This window comes from Drosophila grimshawi, unplaced genomic scaffold, assembly GCF_018153295.1.
Source record: "Drosophila grimshawi isolate 15287-2541.00 unplaced genomic scaffold, ASM1815329v1 contig_1367, whole genome shotgun sequence".
Lineage (NCBI taxonomy): Eukaryota > Metazoa > Arthropoda > Insecta > Diptera > Drosophilidae > Drosophila > Drosophila grimshawi.
Window position 1 is genome coordinate 14119863 of NW_025062889.1, and position 498 is coordinate 14120360.

Genomic DNA, 498 nt, shown 5'->3' on the forward strand with positions numbered 1-498 from the left:
ATTCTAGAAAACAGCTTTGCTTACCGTTAGGAAAGTACTCTCGCTCCTGCCGTCAACTCTGCTGTCGTCTCCTGCTCTTCTACACTCTCGCACTCACTCACTCTCGCTAACTAAGTCACCTTTGCTTTTGTCACGTCACGACGACAACGACAACGACGACCCTTCAGAAGTTGCGTACGTGCCTGGCTGCCCAAACATATGTTTGCTAGAGCAACACTAACAACAACTGCAATTAAAGCTTCTCAGTCTATTGACGACTGCTGTTAAATCTAACATATGTTTGGCCGCCAGAGGCCGCTTTTGCCTACCAAAGTGCAGTTGTGTGCGTGTGTGCCCAAAAAGCGTTTAACTTACAAAATTTAGCAAAGAAAAGAAAAGTAAAAAAAAAGTTTTTGTCAATTCGTCGCGTTATATACATATATTATATATAAACGTCAACGGAGTGTGTGTGCAGTGTACAAATCAAGACAACAACAACAACAAGTAGAAGTCGCAGAA